The sequence below is a fragment of the Anser anser genome (genome assembly GCF_964211835.1).
Source record: "Anser anser genome assembly, chromosome: 2".
In the NCBI taxonomy this organism is placed as follows: domain Eukaryota; kingdom Metazoa; phylum Chordata; class Aves; order Anseriformes; family Anatidae; genus Anser; species Anser anser.
In genome coordinates this window covers 120,760,558-120,785,786 of record NC_139721.1, presented here as the reverse complement: position 1 = coordinate 120,785,786, position 25,229 = coordinate 120,760,558, and the positions used below count along the sequence as shown (strand labels likewise).

The following is a 25,229-nucleotide window of genomic DNA, read 5'->3' as shown; positions in this document are numbered from 1 at the left end:
TTTCTTAACTTGCATTGGAAGCCATCGGAAAGTAAGTTGAGTATCTTCATATAAACGGAATAATTTTGAATATGATATAGATAATACAAGAGCAGTTGCTGCCTCTCCTTTAATGACAGCAACCATCTAAGCAAAAATGCAGTCTCCTTTTATTTATTTGACATGTGTTGTTGTCCTGATTTATACCAGGTACAAATAATTTGCTCGCAGTGATGATGGAAGTGAATGAAACGTGGTATGACACAATACATATAAACAAGACAACAGATGCCACAGTGGATAGATCAAAATACATACCTGTTTTTAATCAGCAGATGAATTTATGAAAAAGAGCATTTGAGAAATGCTCAGGTAATTGACTACATATGCATTTCAGAATGTCTTTATTACACAACTCACGACACTGTTTCCATCCTACAGAAAAGTCACAATGCTAATATACTAAAAGAACCTTATTGTCTTTACTGAAGAAAAAACAAAATATATTGGCAGAAGGTTAGGAATAAAAAATCCTTGTTTGTTCCATTACCGAAGGGAGAAAAGGTCCAAAATAATAACTGGTCTCAGTCCAGCCTTCTGTATTCCCTTGTGTCAAGAAATATGGCAAGGAGCACAAACACGGCATTTCAAGCAAAAATGAATTTAGCACAATTAGCACAAAAAACAGTTTGGACCCAAACAAATTACAAAAGAATAGGAAATAAGCAACTAAATTACTTAGGTTATTATCAATATGCCTTTTTGTCCCGTTCTTTATGCAATTATATTTAATAGAAGAACAAGATTTATCATTCTCCTTTTTAAAATTATTCCTCAACATAAATCAGCACCATCCACTTGATCCACATTTTTTCTTTTGTCTCAGACAACTTGCATTCATCTAAGACTTCTGTTATGTACAGCACAACATGCATACAGATTGTTGAGGTGGAATTCAATCTCATTACGTAAATTCTATAACATCTTGATGAAAAAAAAAAAAAAGCAAGAAAGGTCTTGTTGTTGTTGTTGTTTCAAATTACATTTCTTTCCCCATGGAAAAGAGAGAACTGTTGAGCCTCAGCAGGTCCACTGACTAGCTTTGACCAAACTCACGTAGGTTGCAGCGAATAATAAGAGAAGGCTCTGAATATACAGTTTTCAAATGTGTTTAAGACATTACTTCAGTCTATGAAGTTTGCAGCTTGTGGCAACTGTGGTTATTTAGTTAATTGAACTCAAACATATGTGAGAAAAATGTGCAAAATGTCAATAAGAGAGCATTTATATGCACTTCCTCTGCCACAGTCAGTAAATATTTTTTTTAAATGTGATAAAGAAAATCAAGTGTTCTCTGCTGGGTTACTTTGTTGTTCAGAGACTGAACTCAATCTTTAATGTGTGAATCAGAAGGATTATAATTTTGCTTTAAAAGCAAGTATGAACAGGGTTTAATTATGGAATTACTTCTGATGCTCCACTGATACTGATTGTACCATATAATGCAAAATAAAAGACTGTCTCACAAGTAAGGAATATTATTAGATTTCTCTGGCTTGGATCTAGCGCAAAAATACCCTTACTGTTTCTTATGTTGCAGATTTATTAATCAGTATGCAGAAGATTTTGTCTATCACAGTATCTGTGCTCTCAAAAACTCATAAAACACCAGTTTGATGGGCGATGTTTCAGGAGAACCCGTGATATGAGGAAAATCACTGATAGAAAGAAAATCATCCAAGATTCATGTTCGTTCAGCTTCACTATTCAGTAAATCAGACTGTCAACTGTAATAAATAAACCTAAATTACTTGCAGGAAATAACACAGCATTTGGCATTATGCTACTCTATTTGCTCATCATTGATCCAGAATTTGGGAAATGCTGCAGCAAGTCCCAGAAAAGGGCCAATAGCTGTCAGCCACACAGGTAGCCTGCTGGGAAAAGTTAGTGCCAAAAGATTACTCTCCTGCGTGTAGGACACCTGTGGGTGAATCCTCTCTCGCACCAAACGCTGCAAGCTGGCAATCAACTTCAAACACCTGATCACTACATACATGTGTATTTTGCTGGTCCATCTGCAGCACAGAACGTGTGCCAGAAGTTTCACTAAAGGTGAATAAGAAAGGAACAGCATTAAAAGCACATCTTGTGTTTAGAAAACACTTTGTTCATAGATCTTCACTAAGAATTTTAATACTTTCCTTATTTATGATCAAAACATACCACAGACTGTGAAAACATCAGATTTCCAGTTATGGCTAAGGGGATTTAAAAGCTGAAGGGGTATTATTTTTGAGACCACCATTGTACTGTAATCTTTTCTCAAAGTCTTTAACATTTCACATTATGAGAAACTTCTGAAAAAAAAAAAAAAAAAGCTAAAGTGAATCACTCCTTGCCTGATTCATAAATATCAGATCTGACAGAGGGTGCTCAAAAGTCAGATCAGTGGTACATGCAAACTTCCTGGAACACATGGGCGAAAGGAGAGCTAACGCATGATGAGATAAAGAATTGCCAGGCTTGTTAAAAATGGGGATTAATCTAAACTTCTCCGAAGCTAATGGGACTTTCCATTAACTTCTACAGTCTTTGGATCAGGTTCTATAGTTTATTTTTCTCTCTCCTTTTATCTTCTCTCCCTTTCAGATTTGTTTTTCTCCTTTATGTGTTACAAGAGCAGTACTGAGAGCTGAAATGGACAATGCTTAGCTGGCAGTCATTCTCTGGTAATTAGACTGAGTCTCAAACACCTGACCTGCACATCCATGGATATCAAGCACGTCTGAGTGCCCAATTACCCAGGAGTATTAAGAAATAGGTTTGGAGGATGGGCAAATTATTTGATTCTTAAACTCTTCTCTAGTTGACGCTGTACATGCTGCTTCTTTAGCACAGCCTAGAAGACCCAATGAGAGATTGGAGGTCAAATCCTGCCTGAACCATCATACATTGCGAACAATTTCTTCATACTGTTTAGGATCTTTGACCTTTAGAAAGTCTACAGCATTCATAATTATATCTAAAGAAGCTTTGATGGTGTCTTCCACTATAATGGATTCACAGACATGAATAATACTCCTTAATTTTCAAGTATTTCTTTTTCAAATTAATATTTCAAAGAGAAAAACCCTTACCTTGTTAAGAAGAAGAGTTTTTAGGGTTGTAGCTCTTGCATAGGATGATACAGTTTGGTGGCCTCTCTTGTTAAAAATGTTCTAGTACCCATCTAATGCCCACTTATTTATGGATTTTAGACTAAAAGCCCTTTTTTGCCAGTTTTCTTCACAAGCACTTATCTCAACATCCTCATTAGGTGGTTTTTCTCTTTTCTTTTTTTCAAGGCCTATCCATGCCCTTGGTACTTTCTTTTGTTCCATTCTGCAAAAGGAATGGCTTTAAAGGATCTCTCTCCACCAGTTTCAACTTTTTTCCTTTGTAATTAGCCTTATTGGAGGAGCAGAAAAGTAGACCAGAAAGAAATAATAATAATAAAAAAACCTGGTGAACAAAGGAGATGATGTTCTTTACTTCAATGATAGACTGTATAGCTTGAGTCAAAGAACTTGCACATCTTATTTTTTTTATTTTTTATTTTAAGCCTGACTCAGATGGTACATGTAAGCCAGCTGAGAGAAAATTTCAGAGCTAAAGAAGAGGAATGTTTTATTCGGCTGGTTACTGTAATTACCATGAGCTTACTTAAAAGTTATAATTCTAGAAATCTTTTGGATACAGTAATTTGGAAAAGATATGTTTGTTATCACCTGCTACAAAGGAATATATTGACAGTATTAATGCACAAGTGTGTAAATAAGAAAGAATATATTTATCAATTCTCTGATTATGTTAACGCACAAGTGTATGTATATGCATATTTGAAAAATAAGCAGTGAACTAGGATGGAACTTGAATATTCATTACTGTAGCAGTCTAGAACTACTTGTATCATAGCTACCTCTGGTGTCAGTATTTATTTAAAGGATCAGGGAGAAGAATTTGGTATTCTTTTTCAAATTGTAACAAATACCGAACATACGCTGGCAGTCCTAATGAATGTTAAGCTCTAGAAATTATTTCAGCATAGAAAACACATTTATGTATGTGGAAATAAATAAATCTGAATTTGAAGTGGTTCTGAAATTCACTTGTGAATGACTCAGAAGAACTACAAACACAGAAAATCAGCTGTTTGCCTTTACTTATGAAGAAAGTGAATGGATTTGTATTTTAACTTTTTTTTTCAAACTTTTTTTCATTATTATTATTATTTGTGAAGTATGTTTTTTATTTTTATTGTTACTAATATGACTCTGACTACGTACATGAAATTTAGTTTGACTGCCACCAAGAAGTATATTAGATAACAGATATTAGTATATTATGGTTGACGTAGGAAGGGACCTCTGGAGGTCATCTGGTCCAACCCCCCTGGTCAAGTAGCACCACCTAGAGCAGGTTGCCCAAAGCCACATCCAGATGGCTTTTGTTATGTGTCAGAAGATGAAAAAGTTTGTATCTTGTGTTGACTGTCATGATTTTATATTCACCTTAAAACAAATTCAGCTAAAGCTGGTAGTAATTTCCACAGGTGTCCTAAGCTTATATAATATTTACTATAAAAGAAACCTAAACGTGCATGCAAAATGCGTATGAGTTGGACTCAATGACCCTCATTGAGGATCATTGGGCCTCATCATGGGCCTCTCCCAACTCGGGATATTCTATGATTCTATGAAAACCTTGATTATTATGTTTTTGTTTTTATGTCTAACTTCTAATCATTTTTGAACTATCCCAATCAAACTAAATTCGATGGGTACACAGCTCAGTTAAACACTTACAGAATTAGGATATTTCTGTGAATTTCACTCATACTACCCGACCCTTTTAGATATGCAAAACTGAGCACAATGAGACATTCCAGCAAGATTACAGGTCATTTCTTCTGCTGCTTAATTCAGAAGAACAACCTTTTTTGGCATTTACTCTGTTTAGCTCTAGCTAGAAATCCAGCGAAAATAGAATGGTATGTACCGTTTGAGAATGACCACTACATGCTTTCGAACCTTAAAATTATTTAAGTTCGGTTTGAATTTTGGACAAAGAGCCCAGGCATTTGTTATCTAAATAGGATCACTCTTCCTCATTTTGCGTATCATGAAGCCAGTCAAGCTACTGATGTTCTACACATCAGGTTGTGTATTTTCTCGCATCAGTTTGCATACTGCTACGTACTACAAGCCTAAAGTAGTTAAATCCCACACAATTGTATCTCTGTATCTAGTCAGATATCTTCCTGTGGCCTCTGCTTATTTACAAAATTGTTTGTCCCTGCTAATTCAAACATATTATGTAATCCATGCCCATGATGGAGCTATCAGATTTATAAGAGTTTGCGGCTTGCACTGTTTAAAGAATTAGGTCTGTTTCTGTTAGTAACTTACCATACTGCATGCTTAAGACACTTGGCTGCACTATATTATACCAAGGACGATGTTTTCTTTTTTGTAAAACGAAGTGTACTTCTACCTTTTATTTCATATTTATTATCCTCCCATTTATATTTTCAATTATACCTTGAAATGTTCAGTCAATCACCTGTGCATTTAGTTCAGTCCAGCTGTAGCCCTAGATATGCACAGGAAGGGCAGGCAATGACCAAAGACTTCCCCAAATCTGTAAATGTGTATGTACCTGTGAAGCTTCCCCTCCAGGTGGTCTGTCACAGAAATTTTCTGTGGGAAAACTAGAAACTGATTCTTGCCCATGCTAGGGTCAGGTGAACAGATCTACTGAAGAGATATATAGCTTCCTCCTTCTTTAATAGTGTCGATCTAATGTGCTCAGAAGAACATGGCATGAACAAAGTTATTTTTTTAACTATATCCTGAGAAATGAAGCATAATTGGATACACTTTTTTTTTTTCAAAATCTATTCATTCATATTGCACAATTAAATTTATGTAGTAGTATGTCACATTGATTAAATCTGTGAAATACAAAGGTGGTTTTTGTTTGTTTGTTTGTTTGTTTGTTTGTTTTTCTTTAATGTTTCACTGCTTATTTATGCTTTGGAAAAGAGGGAAAACATTGAACTTCTGAAATAGTACTGTATTCAGCCCTAACCTTGGCACCACTTCAGACCAGTAGCACCACACTAAGCCTTTGCCTAGCACCTCTTTCTTGGGATTTAATATGTAAAACAAGATTGTTAGGTACCACAGAGCAGCAGGAAAGAAAGAAGCTTACTTTTGAGTTTTGCATGGATTGCCATCTTTAGGACTCAGTCTCAGCCCTCCATCTTAGCTCCCACATCATCAACATTAATGTTACAAAGACACTCTTAATGCTCACAGTATTGCCATTAGCCTGAAACCATACACAGTAAACCTTATGCAGTAAAGTCTGAGATGAAGGCATCCACTGCCAATCTGTCCTCACCATACTTTACAAATCTTGCAGACACCTAAAAGGGTTATCTCAAGTCCTCCTCACAGTAAATAAAATATTCTCTAAAAGGCTTTTGGGGATCCTCAGGGCATTCCAGTATTGCCAAGAAGATGCTTTACCCTACCCCTACCTAGTAGGGAAATACATAACAATGTGCTTTAAAAATTAAAAATTTAGAAGAATCTGAATAATTACTTCCTGTCAATTCTCTAGGTTGGCATCATGTAATTCAAGAGTGAGCCATCTCAGGAAATACATTTGGAAATGTCTGTGTAGCCTGTGGAAAAGCTGTGTAAAACTGTGTACAAAGCACAATACATAATGAAGTTTACACTTGCTTTGGGTTTGTCCTGAGGAACATACAGCAATTCTGACATGGTATCTGTCAGTGTTACTAGTTACAAGATGCAGCCTAGCAGCAGAGGAGTCTATTAAACAGATTTACAAGTCAACTGGCTCAAAATATTAGCATTTGCTTCTCCTTAAAAATAAATAAGTAAATGCATCATCTGAATAAAGGAAAAAACAAAGAGTCAATATGTAGATATTCAAACAGGATAAAAAATCCTGCTCTTGTGCTCTTCAATTTACGTGTCAATATGCTATATTCTCAGACCAAGCCCATTTGTCCTGATCATAAGAATCAATGACGTTAAATTCATGGCAGTCTTGTATTTTGATTTGCTCAGAGTATTGCCTAGTGTTTTCTGACACGCACCAATTGGAGCTGTGTGCCTACCAGGGATGAACACACCCAAGAGACAGAAAGATTCCAGTTTATTTCAGTACCAGTCTGGATCTTGGAAACAGAACATGCAAGAAAGAAATTGAAATGGTAAGACATATCTGTTTAAAGTATACATTCCCTAGAGGCATGCACTTACTGAAATTACACGAAACTTCAACAGATTTGTACATAATAAATTTTTTGAAAATTGCACAGTAATGTTAACAAACATCAAGGCAGTAGATTTCTCACCAAAGCAGCAATTAAGCAAACAGGCAAATAAACATGATGAAAAAACACATATTTTTCCCTACACTACTTCCACAAAAAAGATGGATTTTGTTTGTTTTACAACTTTTTTTAAAAAGCAAGCTTCAAAGAAGACTTCAACGAGGAAGAATTTCAAACTGCATGGCTTCCTATATCTCAAAGCAAAAGGCCTGTCAGGCCACCCTAACTGTAAGCATATCTACACAGTGACAAGAATAGTGTACACAGCACAACAGAACTTTTGCTGTAACTGTAATATAAATGACATTTGTATTAACCCAGAAAAATATTAAAGACTAAAGAGAGAATATTATGCCTAAATAAAATGTAGAAACATGAAAAATTACATATTTGAGATGGGATTGCAATTAAATTTTCTCAAGAGTTAAGCATTCTTAGCAGATCCACCTCTACTTCCACCAGTGTTGTTAGGTCTCATGATTTAGATAGGTAAGTAATCTATTACAGATTGTCCATACCTTTTATTAGTTTCACGTATTTATATACTTAGGTCTTTCCCAACCTTAATGATTCTATGATTCTATGGTATTTTGAAGGAATTCTTCTGTCTACTGTGGCTGACTTGCTACGCAAAAAAAGGACTACAATTTCTGTTTGAGCTACAGAATATGAAGCAAAGAAATAAATATTTAGACTGGAAAACTGATTGATGTTGAACCCATTACTGAGCTTGTTAAAAATTGGAGCATACTGCTCATTTTCTTTTGACTTGCTTTGTTTTTTAGTTCCTGAATCTTGTAATGTATTTCTTTAGTGGGTACATATAGCATGAATCACTTTGTATTTTCTCTGATCCCCCTAGTCTTTTTCTGATAAGCTAAATTTATCAAGGCGTTTACAACTATTACTATAAAACTGTCATTGTTAACTTCAAATATGCTTATGATGTTTAAAAATCCTCTCCAATTCTAAACATAAAAATACTAACTAGCAAAATGGACACAAATTATCCTGATTCTCCATCACACTTCCTCTTTGCTGCCTTCCTATCTTCAGCTTGTCTTCCTGTTTGTTTTTCACCAACACCATGAGCAATGACATCAACAAAAATAAGTCCACATCCGTAATAACTCAGTATTTTTCTATGTATGTTTTCCAGCTACTAGGAAGACCAAGTTTTGCACTGAATAGTTGTATTCAAGAATTATAATTGATATCCATCCAGTATATTTTAAATTTAATAACTGGGACTAGAGGATTTAACCAAATGCACTCAGAAATACTTGGTAGATCTTGGCCTTAGCTATTAATCTGTTTTTAAATGAAACCAGGGAAATACAACGCAGAAAAATCCTTTTGTCCTGGATCTCTGCCAAGATGTTACTGTATTAAATCTATTCATTTCAATGAATAGGTTTTATTTTATTTAATTTCTGTCTGGCAATACTTTTACCAGACAATGAGCAAGAGATTTCCAAGAAGTCAGCTCAAGTCTGACCAGTGGTCAAAATTTCCCTACATATACTCACACACAATTTGGCTGTAAAATGCATGCCTCATTCAGAAACAACACTTTTTAGAAGATATTCTGCCTCTTCCTATGTTTTGACCTAAACATTCAGAAGCAACACTTGTGAATCAGTGTAAGTATCATGAAGAGTTTAAAAACAGGTTATAGAAACTCTTAAAATTGTGAGTGTAAGAGGTTTCGAATAAGCCATGTTTTTATAGCAGTACTCAACTTGTAAGTTTGACGTCTTGGATATTACTATTTACACTACACATATCAGTGTCAAGCAAAGAAGTGTTCAACTGAAAAGAAAGAAAACTATGGGGAAGAGAGAACTACTTTTCATGACCAAGCTATTTTCTCTTCTTTTGCAGGAAGAGTGCAATGAAAATCCACGAGCACTTTCTTTAGGGGACCAGAGAGGGAAAACGTTGTTTTAATCTTTTCCCATTGTTCTCCCAGGGCATAGCACTCCTGGCTTCAAGGCAACATCGGCAGGATTCAATCCCAAGCCAGGCAGAGATGCCCATTAACCATACTCAAGGGAGTATTATTTAGCCCCTTCTCCCAGTTCTATGTGGTAAATCCCTTTTTAAAATTATAGTTTTGATTACTGATCAACTTGGAAACAAAAAAATTCTGCTGGAACAGTCCTGCTGGAAAGCCAGGAGCTGTCCTGCAGGGAAGCACAGGCCTTCTGTGCCGGTAGGCCGCAGGTAGGCCATACACTGAGACTCACTCTTGTATACCGACAGCTGTGCCCCTGTGGTGCTTTGAGATTTGCCCAAAGCATTTCTCTACCATCGATCTACTCTTTCTTGGATCTCTCACCCAACACTGGCAACAGCTTCCCACTGATCCTCTTCAGCTCACCACAGAGCATTCCTCGGGTGCAAGGAGCCATGAACATGTCACAGGATAAAGGCCCATCCTCACACACTTGCCGAAAATGTTTCAGAGAAATCAGGAACCCTAATTTACGGTTTTCCCCTAACTGACATGACCGCCAACATTAGCCATGTTTAATGACAAAAAGCCACCAAAGAAGTATTAAGCAAATATTAAATTCAGACTTTTAGTTCAGGAATGGAAACCTTGAACTCCCACTTTTATCCTAAGCCTGGCTGCTCAGCCAGTAAGACTCTAGCCTTAGTATCTGTAACTCCCACCTTTTTTATAGTTTATATTTTGTAGTTAGTTCTGGGACACAAAAGCAAAAACTCAAAGTGCTCAAGCACCATATGGATAATTTTACTGGTGGCAACAATGCTCGTACCTACCTAGCTAATACCTTCTCTTACTTTTAAATTGGAGACTACATCCACTAACAGAAATGCCAAAAACTGACTAACTAAATAAAACTAAAAGTAAATTTATACAGGATTTGCTTTTATGGAATACAATATGAAACATAGGCTTAGCTATCATCTTTGAATAACTTGAACACAGATACTTTAATTTATTAGACATTTGGAATTGCACATAGCCAAAAAAAGAAGAAGAAAAAAAGAAAGAAAAAAAAAAGAGGTGATACTTCTTCCTGAGCTAGCATAAAGTAAAGTTGTTAATGTCTAATTTTGAACTCTACCTGTGTGCTTTAGCAGATCTGAAGACAGAGCTTGACAAACAGGAGTATTTATCCAGACAAAAATAGCCACTCAGCTGTGCTTTAGTGCCATTTTCTGTCACACCAGCATGACAGCACTAAGTGTTTAGTTCAAATAAGTGGTTCCATGTCCTCTGATAATACAACATGGTTCCAGCATTCTGTTCACTACAATTTCAGCTCCATCAGGGGTGGCACAAGACAGCTCAGTATTCCCAGAGATTTTCAAACCGTGGTGCATGTGTTCTATTATGCACTCAACCCGTCTGGTCCATTTGGACTGGATTCACCAGGGAATACAATTAGCTGGCCATTTTATTTACACAATCCAGCCTGCCAATTTGTCTGGAGCTTCAGTTATTTTCCATTTTCTTTTTCTTGCAGTTTAGAATGGTTTCTGAGGTGGCAACTATCTGTAGTACAGATTCTTTTTCTACTGGGCATTTGTGTATAATACAACCAACTTCTGGGGACTCGACTTGGGGTGGTTAGGATCTTCAAATTAGAAGGAGTAATTTCCTCACCAAGCACAGGTATGTTGGTGGTGGTGGTATTTTTTTGTTTGTTTGTCTGCTTTTTGTTTTAAGAACCACTAGATAAGACTTCTATATAACATGCTGTCAAACAAATCATGGAAAATATGAAGGAACAGCAACAGAAGAGCAAACATACAGAAACACATTTTGCTCCCTACTGTATGACTAATCAGTGGTCAAAAAGCAGGGTGTTCTTGTTGCACTGAAGATCAGAATTGCTATTCAGCACTTTAGGAAAACAAGCAAATACTCAAAAAATGAGACAAGAAATGATCTTATCCAAAGGACAACGAATTTAGGTAATTTCAGCAAGCCTCAGAACGACCGTTGTCACTTTACTTCATGTACATTTTCCAATGTTCAGATAATACGCTTAATACAAATATTGTGTAAAAAAATAGGAAAAGGCAGAACCAAATAAATATAAAAAAAAGCCTCATCCAAATGCAAACATTTGAAATAGTAAACTTATAAAAATATTGTGTGCTTATTCAAACTAGGAGGTTCTATATTACTTGATTTTATGACGTCAAATATTATATTATTTTCTGCCAATGTGTTTATGGTATCTCTCTGCTATTCTTTTCTTCCTCTTTCTCTACCTCTCTCCCCTTGTACCAAATAAAAATGTTAGCCTCCTATATTTTTATCTTGAACCAACACAAAGACAAAATGTTTCATGCAATTAAAGTAAGAAGAAAAATTGTGCCATCTTTCATCAGACACTGTTTATTCCCATGCTGCCACTCAACATAAATAGCCTGAATTACTTATAATTTTTCTAACTACCCTAATTATCTTTTTCCAAAAACATGCTATCTCTGGACAAGCCCATAAAATATGTCCTAAGCTAGCCTCTTGCCAAAAGTATTTTTCCACAGGTTTTGCTAATCAGCTTCATATAACTTAGTCATTTTTGTAAAAAAAAATGTAGTTAAACTTTGATAGGAAGCTTACATACTTTGGCCAGTTGTCTATAAATAATTCAAATTACTAAAAATTAAAGTTACGGTATCTGCTGCAAACAGAAAATGACTGATAAGGTTACATAACCTCTCTCACAACTCTGAATGTTTCCATCACTAAGTCTTTCAGTGAGTAATTACGAGTTAAACTGAAAGTAACACCACAATAGGATTAAACGAGAAAAAAATATCAGTGCTTTTATGCTGGCAGACAGCCATGGACATTCTAAACTCACTAGAACGCATGAAATGCTCACTCTCCTTACCAATTACATTAAGAGGTTTGAGAGAAAGAAGCTTGTATTTATCTCGAGTGTCCCTGATTCCTCAGGCCAGTCCCCTGTCAGCTGGAATGTTTTCTCAAAGCAGTGCAGGTTACTAGCCCTTGACCCAAGGAAGGAGGAAGTCCTAAAATAGCTTTTCTCCATTCTGTAACTTCATATTGCATTTAAAAAATACCATCCATTTTGTTAAATCCCCAGATCCTCTCCACTATTCTCTTGACTTGCCTGGTAGAATTCTCTTTTCCAGGCTTAAAGACAGTCCATTCAACTCTTCTGAATTTGAGAATCCTTAGATATTGGAAACAAACAGTGAAAATGAGAAAGCAAGAGAAGTGAATGATGCATACAAGGCTATAGGGATACAACAACCAGATCCATGCAGTAGGGGGACATTCCTAATCTATGAAGGAAGCATTCAGCAGTGGTACTGGACTGTGAAACAAACACAGAAAAATAATCAGCAGCCACCATTCCAGAGATGAATGGCCATTTCTCTGCAGTTCAGAGATCCTCAATCTAACCCCTGCTCTCCAGATCAGTCATTTTTGTAGCTGTAGAATGGCAATCATCCTATGGATGCCTGTCACCCTTGACTGCCTTCAGTCAGTGAGCAATCAGTGCTGGAGGAGTCATCACCCAGGTATGCAGGGTCATTAAATCAGTGCTGCATCTTTGAGCAATCAGCAGTAACAAGCAGGTAGTTTTGAGGCAAAAGCTAGCTGAGTTGTACGGCAATAACCAGGGCATGTATTTCAATTCAGGCTTACTGCACTTGGCTTCAAAACACAAAGAGAAATGTGTACTCACCATGGCTATTTGAGAGCAGGAGAAGAATAGGCGCACTTCTCTGACTTTGGCATTGAGTTGCCTAGAAAGCAACTAGTGTTGACTAGTGTTAGCATCAGAAAGGACTTTTTCAAAAGCTGTTCCTCAGGCCTGTTTATGTGCACTAGTAAAGTTTCAAAGATGATAGTTCTCCAGTGACTCCCAGCTCACTCTTCAGTAACCCAGCTCATGAAGCTACACAAGTACCTGAGCAGCAGAAATGAAAGCTCACTATTGCCTGAGCAATTGCAGTTTGCATGGACTGGACATATTACTGCTTTCACAAAATAAGACACTTTGGCAACCAACAGTACTACTTCCAGGAGATACTTAACAGCCTATGAAAACAACTGAACACAAATGCTTGGATCAGGACAGCAATTGTCTTTGTACTCCCCTCCAGCTGAGTAGAAGGCCTAATAGACTGCCTTGCTGCAGTGAGATGGATAGAAAATCTGTGCTCCCCCACTAAAAAACAGAGCTGTCTGGCCACTGCAATTACTACTGCGGTAGGGGTTTCACATGCTTCAAAGTGATTGGTGGTAATCCTTTAAGTTATCTCTAGAGCTGTGTCATGTCCTGGTACAAGTCATATACTGTCTCCTTTCTTTGCAGAGTTTGCCTCCTCAATTTCTTGTCCTCTAGACTCACAGTTTCAAAATTACAGAACCAATCTTCACATGGCCACTTTTATGTCTTGCTGTAGAACAACAATCCTTTTTGCAAATATGGAAAAGGTTCATCAGAAAGATGAAATACATAAAGGGCAGTTATCGTTAAAGATAACAGCATAACAGCAAGCTATGCTAAAAAACTGCCTGGAGTGTTCCAGTTCAGATTTTGAGAAAACTCTGAAATAATCATATCTTGCCTCAGATCAAGCACAGTGAGTATTTAGGGACACTTTTCAAAGTCTGTCTGTGAAGCACAGACCACTGAGTACAGTAGGTCACAGGAATGCAGTAAAGACTGACCCTGCTTCAGTGTAAGCAAAACAGTCCAAAGAGGACAGCTGCTAAAGGTAGGCAGAGTTTACCCTGCTATCAGACTCTAAAGCAATGATGTTGTCAGAGCTTCTTCCCAAGCAGTCCAGAAAAGGGTCTCACCACGACAAAATAATCGATTCATCCACATAAAGATGGCTTACAGGGTACCTGATTGGCAACTTTATCCCATTTGTACTGGAAAAAGTGATCTCTGGGTGAAGGTAATGTAATGTGCCACACGTGATGTGGCACAAGTAGAGAAAGTTTGTTCCTATAGCCCCAAAAGATCGTCATTTCAGAGCCACGCTCAATAAATCTGTACGGAAGTGTCCCTTTCTCTCTCCATACCTGGAGAATTGTTGAACTAGTTTCTCTTGTACCTGAACTTTAGACTAGACATTCAATGCATTGCATCTTGTATGCTGACTTCAGACAAAAGCCTTGTAAGATGAATGATGAGTTCCTAGATCAGTTTCCAATGATTTTATTATTATTATTATTATTATTATTATTATTATTACTATTTTATACATAAAAGTATTGGGTTTAACATACCTCTTCTTTTTGCAATACAGTAATTTATGCTTAGAAGAAATACTACCTGCCTGTCCCACCAAACACACATTTGGAAATGTCTGGGGTTTCTTAAGGTACTCTTAGTTTTGCTTACGTTCTCAAGGACAGACTGTTAATTTAAGAATTTATCTGAGAGGCAATTATCTGGTCACATGCTTTCTGCTGCAGTCTCCAGAGAGTGAAAGTGAAGAGAAGAAAATAAAGAATGTCATTAATAAACATACCCACTTCATTCTGTGGGTTGTATTCTTAAATTTCTTGGGAAGGTTTGAGTAGTTTTAAAGGATAGGATTCTTCTGAGATCCTCTCCTCAAAGATACTTCTGTTGCTCTGCACTTCTGCGTGCTGCAAAATATCCAGTGCTATTCAATAGGGAGAAGATAGCTTTCCCAGCCAGAACAGCATTCAGTGCTGCATAACGTGGTGGGTGTTAGTGGGCATCCGCCCTTCCTGGTTGTTTTCTTTTTTTTTTTTTTTTTTCTCCCCACAGGAGTCACAGGACTGCAGCAGTTCTTTCCTACCCAACTCCTGTAGTGCAGTTCAGCACAGATTTATTCCTGGAACAGTGACACACCTGAGTTTGCACTGTCCCTCCTTCCCATACGCTGTGATTTTCCAGAACTTCTTTCCTAAACCAGATTATAACATGAAATTAGACATCATGCCCAGCACCTTTAAGTGGCTTCATTCAAACGTCTCATTGTGGAACACTAACAAGAGGAGAAGTATTTCCAAAAAACAGCTGGGAAACTGAGAGGTGCTTGAAGTGCCAGTGACTTGGGCCTACTGGGAACGAGCTGAGATCAGAAAGGTCTGAGCTTGAAAGCCATGCGATTACCGATGGAACGCTTTTTTACCAGCAAATCTTATAGCAGAAAAGCATCCATAGTGCCAGCCTGTGCTGCTAGGAAAAGCAGTTTAACTCCAAGGAAATTAATTTGAGGTTTCATTCATATGACAAATATTTACAATAAGATCTGGACAGAAATTCATATATTTTTAGCTAAAAGTTTTGCAACATTTTAAAAAGTTTTCTGTATTTCTCACAGATTATACAAATCTTAAAGGAAACACCATTTAGTTACTACACACCTTAATAATTTTACATATTTCCCCATGGATATTTTTGTCATCATTAATCATCAGTTTTGCAAGAGAATAATCCTCCCCCTTTTGATTTTTTTTTTCTAGGATGGGTAACACTAATCCTAACATTCCAGAAATGAGCCTAATCCTAATAGTAAAAAAGGAAGTCCTTTGTTGGATTTTGTTGGAAATACCAGAAGGGAAAAAAATCAACAACCAAGATTATACAAATGAACTTTCTAAATACATTTGAACAATGTTAAGATTGGTTAGTTAGAAACAGAAGAGCACTTCTGGTTTTCTGATACTTCTAACAGTAAAATCACCTAGGCCTGTCCCCATACAACCCAAATACTGGGTTGTATATCAGCAATACCAACGCAAGAGGAGACCTAAAACTTGACATTGACACATACTACATCTGGTAGTCCAGAAATCAATAAGAGCAGTGACCTGCTTTCACGTGAAAAACAGGAAGAATCTCTCCCAAAGGCCCCGATGTCTATATGGCCTTCCGACTAACCATCAAAATATGAGAAAAATGTAGAAGCTGCATAGCATACACAACTATGTAAGGAAAAGAGCTAAAAATCTAAACCACAACAAAAACCCTTGCTTTTAGCAACTATTGTTCATGTCTACATAAACAAGTTTTTACTGAGGAAGTCATAAGTGGTCTGAAGTAAATGCTGGAGGAGAGAGAAACAGAATGAAAAAGCAGTAAGAAGTTTATGGCAAAACCACCTTGCCAGAACAGCACAACGCTTATAGAATTACTGTAGTCGTCTGACTGATCATGTGTGAGAAGCTGGGAGAAGAAAGGGTATTTCTGATACATCAAACACAGTAAAAGCTGAAGCGAGACCACAAAGCTCATCTTCTTTTCTGAAACAGGATATCAATTTAATTCTGCAGAAACGTAACTGGGATGTGCATGTCTTCTGAAGAGGGCCTTGCAGATGCTCCCTAGGAAAAAAAAAAAAAAAAAAAAGGTTGATTTACAGTAGTACTGTTTCTAAGACGAATGAGATGCTGTAAATCAAAGCCCTAAGATACGCTACTGTTTGCCACTTTCTCTTCACTGCAGACTCCAGCTCCTTCCTGAGCCAGGCTAAACGCACCTCTTTGAAGCAACTACTGTGACATTGTGTTCATCCTTTCTCAGGGTTTATGGCCAATTTCCAGAGCCTAATTGCTCTTGCGCATAGTAAGGAATATACTACAGGCAGACTATGCCTAGAATGAACATCAGCCTTTTTCGCCCTCTGTTTTCTCCCTGTTTCAGCAGCAGATTCTCTCTCTTGTTAACAGCAAGTATCTGTTGTGGAGGATTTCTCCTTCACAGTAGAAAACAAAAGCCTCTCTTGGTTTCCAATGTGATTGTTACAAATCAACACCAATTCTGACTTCATATGTGACATTAGCATTGCTCTTCAAAGCAAATTTGATAGTTTCTCAGCAGTAGCATCACATTTTTTAATGCATATTGACAGGCAGGTCAGTAGCCAGTGACTTTTTCTTAATGACTGTATTCTTTTGTTCTCTTTGCAGTACCCACAAGGACTTGAATGACAGAAAGTTCATTTTTCTCCGAATGAACATCTGATTAGAGTAGCCCAAGCTTTACCCCCCTTTGGGAGACATGCTGTCAGCCAGCAAAGCCATGGTGGTCGTGGTAACTGTCACTGCACATCCAACAGCTGCTCTGTTACACATTCCCTAACCTGGCAAGAGCTGAGCTGCTGAGATTCTGCCGCTTTCCTCCACCCTGGCGCCGAGCTGCCATGGCCCCGTACCTCCAGCAGGTAGGCTGGCGAGCAGCACTCGCTGCAGCTGCTTCTCAGCTTCCTTGGGCTGGTGCATCACCCGCACGAGGTCTCCCTAAGGTGCCTTCTGTGGCCTCGACCCTGGAGACCCAACGTCACCTCTGTCAAGCAACCTGAGCTCCACAGCTGGAAGCCTGCAGGCGCCTCACTTGGTTGGCACTCAGATTTTGCAGATGGTCATACACTGTGGCTTTTTGCTATACTGATGGAATAAAATTATGAGGAAAAACTGTGCTTAAGTGGACATTTTGAATTCTTTAGGCTCAAAGAAGAACTTGGTCTGCTGAATAGAAAATCAATAAACTGGGTAGTGTATGCTCCACTGATAGCAAAAGAACTCTATTTGTACAGTTGTCTTGTTCTAGCTGGGCTTTAGCTGAGGCAGAACTTCACCTACATAATACAGAATTCAGCACAAATTATGTTCAGTAGATGGACATCTTAATCATTACCTGAACAGTCATTTAAGGTTTAATGCTAAACTATTCAAAATATATATGTTTAATTATAAAAAGCTAAGTAAGTAACAATATCTTTCGAACAATCCTTAATATTTCTATTTTTGTTGAAGACATGGTAAGAACATGGCTTAAACTGCTATCACAATTGGTTACACCTTCCTGGAGGTCCTTTGCTTGCAATTATGTAGGATGGTCCCAGCAGCTTTGTCTTCCACAATGAAATCTACAGCCGAGATCAGTGAGACATTCTTGAGCATCACGCTATTCTAGAAGCTTAAAGGTAAAGCAAAATACTTATTTTTTTTTAATTAACATGTATTCCTGCTTGCGTAAACCATAGTACAAGGTAAAAATAAATAAAAAAAGTAAATCCAAATTTTCTCTGAATTTTTTGATGATCCCATCTTATTTCTAGTCAATTCAAGGAGTACAAGAACTGAATGACAAAATTACTTATTTACTTTCCATTACAATATTAGTAACCAGCATCACTGACATAAAGATGCAAATGCATTATAAATACTTTCAAATGGTAGCTCCCATGCATATGCAGTCTTTTTAATGACTTTTGACATTCTAGGTTGGGGATTAATTTTTATGATAAAAAGCAAGTTAACGTGTACATGGCTAAGCAAGAAGGCAGATGAACATGAAGGGACTGTAAAAGTGCATTTGCACAAACTCCAGTTCACCCACACACCTGATGTGCATTCATACATTTTTCAGTACAGATGAGGTGCCATTCACCAACCAAATCTGCACGTTTAAAAATGTAAACAAAAACTTTCATGGACAACAAAGGGTGGCATCAAAGACAACTAATATGACAAAATGAAGATGAACCGTGGTAGAAAGTGAATGATATTTCGGAACTAGTGGATACTGGTCAACAGCATAACTGGCATACCAATGGGTTTGAAACTGGAACCATAACAAGAATACCATTTGCAAGAGGTGTTAGATCAAGTTTTACAGCATACTGCTTCTTCTCCTGCTAAAATTGGCAAAAAGTGATCCTTACACATTACAAAGGGCCAAGCTGTCACAGATGCAATAGAAAAGAATTATTTTTATCCATGAAATAGCAGTGGTAGAAAAGATGTATGAGAACCTCGTTAAAAAGATAATTTTTTTTAAAATGTGATTTTCCAAAAGTGCTATGATTTCTCCAGATAACTTGGCTGTCTCCATTTTGCTATAATTTCTAGCTGAGGAAACAAATACCAAGCTATGCAAATTTCCAAGTCTTGACATCTTTTCTAAACAGGGGGTGAGAACCCTCAAAACAAGCAAAACCTTTATTTCTATAATTGCTACCAAAAATATGCAGCATAGCCAAGTGAAAAAAAGTTATTCTGAAATTACAATATTTTTTTTTAGAACACGGGGGTTAAAATCTTGCTGTTACTCCTAATCTGCTGTTCCATATCAGACAATGATGAAATTCAAACTTTAGCTTCCTCTTTCTACAGCTTATCCCAGCATGGGAATTGATTCATCACACTCTGCAATCAACTTCTTGTACTTAACTGAATACAAATTATGATACTGAGGGAGATTTACGTGTTTGTGTCATAGAACACAATGCTTGGGAAGAAATTGATTTATCCTCTGAAGGGGATTTAGTCACAGTTCCAAATTCCCATTCAAAGTAAAACAGAAGGATTGCGAGGATGGGTGTTTTAATTTTTTTTAAATGCTTTTCTATTTCTCTATGTTATTTTACATAATTTTTAATTTTTAAAGGAATCGTTTTCTGTTTGTTTCAAGCTTTTAATTTACTAGAAATAGGAAATTTGCTCTCCCATATTTTGCTGTAGAACTTCTGGGAAATCTCAGAGATGTTATGATTAGCTTTCTGAGCCTTATTGAAAGGTTAGAGCACTAAATATTCTTTTATCTAAAATGTGAATTAGTCACTGAAATTTAATAAAGGGTGTTATAAAAAGTGGGGTAAAAAAACTGCCAAGAAACAATCAGTTTGGAATAGTCCAACCAAAAATCCCAGTTCTTCTGAGCTGATTAACACTTAGCCCTGGTTATGTAAAAACATGACAGAAAGCTAAACCTTAGTTACACTTTCATTGACACATCACTGTTCAATCATGTCTTCTTTGCTGCTATGCTTCTTTCCTAATTCTATGGGATAGGTAGAAAATAGAATTACATTCCTATATATAGAATACATACACTGCATTCCACGCTTATTACATATGTATAATGTTAACAGATATGCAGTAGATTTGTTCATACCAGATATGGCATTTGTAATATTTTCTTGCTCTCTTTGCCACTTACTTAACTCTGCTTGTTACATCTTTCCAGTTGTTTATACTATGAGACTTTTGGAATAGATATGAAGATAATGCCTGAAGGAACAGATCCCAATTCCTGATGCTAACAAATAAATACATTAGTAATGCACAATGATCATACTAATGCAGAATTATAGGTAAATAATAGAACTACTTATGCAAAATCTATAATCCTAAATTGCAGCTTGTTAGGAAAAGTCAAGAAATATGGGTCATACCTTAAACATTTATTTAATTGAACAAAGAGATAGACTACAAAATCCTGAATCATAGCATTTGCACTCAACTGCCAGTTTCAGTTTGCCAAAAGTTAAAATCGTTACCATTGTCACTGGAATTTCAGAACTGTCCAGCACTTCCAAGATCTCATAAATTTAGTTTTACTAGCTGTGCCAAGGTTTTCCCGTGAGTACCCATTTTTATATCCAGCTTCATTATATTATATATCCTTATACATCTTTCAGTAGTGAACAAAAATTGAAAGTTTATTGTAAAGCAGGTTAATCAAATGCTTTGTAGCAAATGATTTGGAATGTCGAAGTTGTCAGGCTCTTACGCCCTTCTAAAACCAACTGGAATCACTAGGATATACCTTTTGAGCTTTCAGTTGGATTCTATGTATTACAACGTCACATTAATCAATCAGAGATATATCTCACAATTCTACAGATGATACTATAGTCTGCCATATTAACTGCAATTATCCCTTGCTGCCACCCCACCAGTAACCCATCAGAACTGGAGTTGCATGAAACCTCTATTTCTTCAGAATGTATGTATCCCTGTAAGGTAGATAATTAAAAACATACCAGAATCATATTGTGGGGAAATGTAAGTCGAGAGCTGAGTTTTCAGATCAGATCTCCTCCCTCTGCATTCAGTGCTCTCTTAACACTGAGATGAATGTCATTAGATAAAAGTACAGCAGCTATAAAACCATACTTGGTTACATGAAGAGCATTACAAAGGGAGACGGGGATAGAAATTGCGTTTGCTTGCTGCTGCAATGAGAATTTATTTCTCAGCTCAAAAATGTGTGACAAGAATAACTTAATTGCCTTCAACAATAAGACACATGTATTTACAAACAGGCATGTGTTTAACTGCCCAGCATAGGTAAGATGCTATCAACTAAGGAGTTGATTTCCAAAACAATGGATGAACACAAAGAGGGACATAAGAGTTTTCTTCCCTTTACTGAACTTCAGGTTATGGTGCCAATACTAACTCGCAATAAAATCCGAATCTCAGCAAGTATAAATCACAGAAGCAGTGTTGGTCAGTTGAGGTTCTGTAGCAGTTGAGGTTCTGTTGCTAAAGTTCAAGTCAGATTGAATTTTCCAGATTGGTGAATATGAAGACGCTAAGTGTTCAGCATTATTATTGTTGCATCACCCTTAAACACCTAAAAACTAAAGGGAGGGGAAAAGCTTTTATAAAAGCAACATGCTTTGATCATATCGGTCATGGTAGGAAAAGCATCTTCCTCTACTCACATCCTGTTTATCAGTCTTTAAGTGTCAAGTTTGAATTTGTAACAAGTGTAGCGAATATATTTCATTATTACAAGTTTTAAGGAACATAAATCACAGTATCTCAGATTGATTTTGATATTTTATTGAGAAAGAGACAAAAAACCACAGGCTTCTCAACAAAGTAATGCAAGGAGGTATGTGTATGCAACATCCTAGATAACTACATAAAACTATCCTACTGCAAATTTGGGTACGGATAAGGTTATAAATTTACTATAAGATAAATATGCAGAGTTTGATCCATTGAAAAAAAGACGTGCTGACAGATTTTTAAAAACTATCAGAATCACAGTCAGCTATGGCATTTTTTCTTGTTTATTTCTGCATCCCTCTCTATGTAGTTTAGTAGATAAGTTTTTGTTTCACCACCTTTGTTTTCTGCCCCTGATGACTCAGATCTTAACATTTCCAATGACACTAAACCAAATGCAGAACCTTGGATTGTATTTAGCCCTAATTTTCCTGAACTATGAGTAGTGCTTGATCTCACACAATTTTAGTGGCCTATAAATTGAGGAGCTTTATCTTCACATCTTCACCCTACCACTCACATTCCTCCACAATGTGGGGCAAACTGCTTAAACTCTTTGTACTGTTGTTTCCCTATCTATAAAGCTTTTTGAGGCTTAAAGACAAACCAAGCAACTATTACACTTGAACTTCACGGCACAATGGTCATTCTACATTGGCATGTCCCATAAGAAGCAAACATTCCCAGAACTGAAGAAATAGATAATAATTCTTAAGAGAATCATCCAGAAATAAAGAGGATTTGCATTTCTAAGCAAGGGTTTACTATATAAAAAGAACTCGTACAAACAAGGCTAGTGCTCAAACAAGACTGACTACATAGCATGTTCCAGCTATTAGTAGTCTCTGTTTCCTTCTATATATTGGTAACAACCCCTGAGACTAAGGATGTAGCCAAAATGTGTACGCTGATGAACAGATTGGAGAGTAGCTTTGAACTTTAGAGCTTGTTTCCATAAAGATGTTCTCCACGGCCACACAAAAAGAAGAAACAAACCAAAACCAGTCCATGGAGTGTTCAGGAAATGGTCCGTTTAGTACCAATAAAAAGACAGTTAGATGGCTCTACTTTGAGCTCACAAACAGGGGACTACATCAGGCAGTGGTTATTGTAGCCTAGAAGACACATTTAGCCTGGTCTTTGAAACATTTAAGATCAGGAATTAGCCCGTCTTTATGTTAATTGAAAAAAAAAAAGAAAAAGAAAAAAGAGAGAAAGTATAAAGCAAGAGAATTGCTAAGTAGCTTTTTAAAGAAAATAACGAACAGAAAGAAAACTTATGACTGCATGCAGCACAGGAAGGAAGAAGACAGAAATCCAAAATGTGGTAACAAATTAGTTTCTAAATAAAACCTCCAATACAAGAGTTGACCTATAATTTCCATGAATGTATTTAGACAAGAAAACAATCTGACCATAGCCTGAAAAGTAATTGTTCTTGCAAAGAGGGTAAATCACATGATGAAAGAGATAGAGACTGGCTTGTTTTAGTGGTGGACCTTCCCCTTCCTTTAACACTACTGAACTACTATTATTTGAAAATCTTGATGCCGGTCCAGTCATCTCTACCTGGTATATGGTTTTTAGCTTTGGGGTATATCTGAATCTGTTGAGATAAAAGAGGACGTTTTAAGGAAACAAAAGCCAATGAAAGATTGTGCTGCTGTGAGCAGACTTTGCAAAAGAAAGGGAATCAAACTGTTTTTCACTCTGGCAATTAGATCTACTAGTGACTGGCAAACATAATTATTATTTGATGCCGTTTTTCTAGTTGAGCAGATGGCCAGCTCCCTAGATACTCCTTCAGTGACTTCTTGCTAGGACAACAAACAGAAATGATGGTAAATAGTCACCCTGACTGGATGCTTCCAACTTCCCCAACACATGAGTGGAAAGGACTACCCCACGAAGGGAAAGGTTTCATTTCTGATGAAGTGATAAGAGACAGGCCACAGAGTCTCAAAACAGGCAGTGCCACCGGAGAGCTTGCCACCTAGAGACACACCAACTGCAGGTCTTTGAGCAAGAGAGAGGCCAAGGTAACCCAGCGCTAATGCTCGTACTGTGAAGATAGTCCAAGAGTCTCAGGTGTGACTTCACAGGCCTGCAGGTTCAGAGGTCTGCAAGCTACTAGTATCCATTTTTTAGAACAAGCAAAATTATAGATTAATCAGACGGGATAGAAATAGTTCAACATGCCTAGTGGTTTATCTTCATGCAATAGTATATTCTGCTGTAAATACCTCTGATCTTTAAACATTTAGAAACCAGACACACAGATGGGTTTAATTTTCTGTGGGTGAATAAATATAAAATGTTCCAACATACACTACAAAACAAACAAACAAACAAACAAACAAAGAACTACAAACTCATCCAAACTCATCCTTCATCTCTCTCTCTCTTCTAGAATAGATGTCTCCAGTCAGTGAAAATCTCAGAAAGCAACTGCAGATAAGGCCTTGAACTTCACAGTGGCTTTGGTAAAAGTATGCCTCCCTTAAGCTGAGGAGGAAATGTCTTCTTTGATTCTGAATGTTAATTCTCATTTAAAGCTCCCCCACATCTCTCACCTATCATTGAATGTATTTCACACGGGTAAGCATAGCAAAGAATCACAGCCTTTTACTGGAAGTCACATTTCATAAAATGAGATCAAAAATGTTAACAGCAAACATGGTGAAGATGTGCCATTTGAAAATATTCATTTGAACTCATTTGACCAAGGCTATTGTTTGGAGTTAAAAAAAAAATCACACCTGTGTGCAGACAGATAGAGTCTCTTTATCTGGTAAGAACAAGGTGCAGAGACTTGTGCAATAGATAATTAATCTCTATTGCTATCTATAGTTTCATTGTTAACACTGTCTTGGTTGACGTGTGAAAATATGTTCACACCTTTGAAAATGAGCGATTAACTAATCAAATGACAATATGAATCTTAGAAACACAGAAATAACTGCAATCCAGCACTACTTATGACTATATTTTTATTTTTAATTTCATAAGACGTGCTGAAAACCAAACTTCTCCATTACCTCTAGCATCCTTCAAGACTATAGGGAAATTAAAAGGTTTTCCCCCCTGTAATCATCATCAAAATTGCGACCACCATCATGAGTCTATTTTCACCAGAGTACACAATATTTTACCCTGCGGGAATTAATTGCTTGGAAAATTTTACTTATATAGGCAAGTTCCAGGAGACTGTAACAGAGAGAAGATGTAAGCAGCACTGACTAACCAGGGGCAGATACTATTAAGCAGTAGCCACTGTCCCATTATGAGCCTCTT

At 36.9% G+C, this 25,229-nt stretch overlaps 1 long non-coding RNA gene across 2 annotated transcripts in view; it reads right to left on the bottom strand.

The window, feature by feature from the left end:
* The window catches only part of LOC310894330, a 111,478-nt gene that overhangs the window by 76,986 nt on the left and 9,263 nt on the right, over positions 1–25,229 (bottom strand). Inside the window, exon 3 of one of the 2 annotated variants that reach the window (XR_014579814.1) lies at positions 5,905–16,733. The exons of the other annotated variant lie outside the window; for it this stretch is intronic. This is a non-coding gene — a long non-coding RNA (uncharacterized lncRNA). Of the gene's footprint in view, positions 1–5,904; positions 16,734–25,229 lie in introns of those variants that run through there. 2 annotated transcript variants of the gene reach the window in all.